This window comes from Triticum urartu, chromosome 5A (assembly GCF_056163025.1).
Source record: "Triticum urartu cultivar PI428250 chromosome 5A, HENAU_Tu73, whole genome shotgun sequence".
In the NCBI taxonomy this organism is placed as follows: Eukaryota; Viridiplantae; Streptophyta; class Magnoliopsida; order Poales; family Poaceae; genus Triticum; species Triticum urartu.
The window spans coordinates 298,451,446-298,453,604 of NC_141877.1; positions in this window are offsets into that span (position 1 = coordinate 298,451,446).

The window sequence follows — 2,159 nt, forward strand, 5'->3', positions numbered from 1 at the left end:
TTGGGTGTGTTGGGGACACAAGAGACTCTTTGTTATTTGGTTACAGGGTTGTTTGAGAGAGACCATCTTCATCCCATGCCTCCCACAGATTGGTAAACCTTAGGTCATCCACTTGAGGGAAAATTGCCATTGTCCTACAAAACTCTGCACTTGGAGGCCCAACAATGTCTACAAGGATAAAGTTGTGTAGCAGACATCACACCTTGTTTAACTTATATTTGTACTCAGATATTGTTGCTTCCGCTAACTCGTTTATGGTTGAGCATTTGTATTCGAGCCCTCGAGTCCGCTGGCTTATAATATGAAGCTTGTATCCTTTTATTTGTGTTTAGAGTTGTATCGTGATATCTTTCCGTGAGTCTCTGATCTTAATCGTACACGTTTGCGTGTATGATTAGTGTACGACTGAATCGGGGGCGTCACAGAGAAACCGCGTTGGGATGCGGCGCTGCCGCTGGGTGCTATAGCGCGGCGGCTCTCCGGCCGTGCCTCGGCGGGGCATGGACGTGGTCCGTGTGCTGGGCGGCGTAGGGATGGTGATGCACGCCGGTGGGGGTGGCTTGCTCATCCCGATCTGGATTGGTTTGGAGAGCTCCTCGGCGAGCGGTGCGGGCTGTGGTCATCTCGGGCACCGGCGGTGCAGCCTGCTTGCCGTGGCCGCTGGTGGCAGCAGGGTCCGGGTGGCCGATGGTGGCTTTCCTCGCTGCTGGTTCTTCTCGGGCATGGTGGGTGGTGCGTGCTTGTGGCGGCAGCGGCGTCGTAGATACGGGTGTGATGCTTCTTTTATAGGCAGCATAGGGTGGCAACTCTCCTTCTCTTGGGTTCAAGCCGACGGTGCACGGGGTTGGGCAGGTGTTGGTGGTGCCGACCGCGCGTGCAACGGGGAAGGCTTGGAGCTAGGGTTCGTGCTCGGGCGGGCTAGATCTGTGCCTAAGGCAGATCGGAGCTGGTGCTTCGGGTAGGTGAGGTTGGTCTCAGGTCGGGATGTGCTCGCGAGCGGTGTCTTTCTCTCGCGGGTGCGGTGGGAGTAGGTGGTGGTCGTGACATCACTGCTCTTGCCGTCGGATCCGCGCCAAATACCATGGACATGGCGTTGTGCATGCTTGCTTGGGCCGAGGCCAGAGGGTCGAGTCTAGGCTTGCTCGACAACGACCGTTGGCAGTCATCGGTTCGTGCCCCCTTAGCCCACCGGGGCTAGCTGGGGATGCAGGTGGGCGCTTCCTACGGTGGAGGCGCTAACCCAGAATCGATGGCTGATGCGGGGCTAGGAGTGGATGGAGTCGTCGCTCTTCCTACCGTGGTGAGTATGCCGCGAAGTGGTTGGATGGCGGTGTGTCGGACTTGGTATGCCGGGGCGGCGGCCTTGGATGGCGGGCTGCATGTTTGGCTCTCCGACGGGCACTATGGTGGCGGCGGCGGCTTCCCTCTTGGTCCTATGGGCGACGAGGGGTAGCGTCAGGTGGCTCGGGCCCGTCCTCTGTTGTTGGCAGTGACGACGCCCAGATCTAGATCTGGGAACCTGGGATCGTCGCGCTTGTCTTGGTGACCTCGTGTGGCATGGTTGACCTGTGGAGTGAAAGCTCCGCGCTTTTGGCGGCAACGGTGGCGACGCCCGCGGGCGCCAGTCTCTTCTTGAAAAGACGTCGTCGCGATTCTTCTCACGATGTCAGGGTTCCGAGCGAAAGCTCATGTCCACCTTGGACTCGACAGTCGACTTTTCACGCCGTCTTTGAGCATTATCACGGAGTTTAAGTGTGCTAGGGCGTAGTGTGGCGTTGTATCCAATCTTCCATGTGTTCTTCTCTGGTAGCGTAGTTGTTCTGCGTGATCTGATTATCTTGGGATCTACTTTATAAGAGAATCACCTCTTCATCTTGTATCGTTCAGCCGCGTACTCTGTTGAGTTGTTGCTTTATACTCCCTCCGTTCCTAAATACACCATTCATCTTTAAATAAATGTCTCAACTTTGTACAGAGGAAGTATAAGTCTTTGTAAAGATTTTTTATGGACTACATACAAAGTAAAATAAGTGAATCTACAACTTAAAATCCATCTATACACGTCCATATTTGGTTTACAGTGGAAGACTTATATTTAAGAAGATAAGGCGGAGCGAAGCCTGTTTCCAGAAATATGAGCATCCGAAGTATAGCACCTC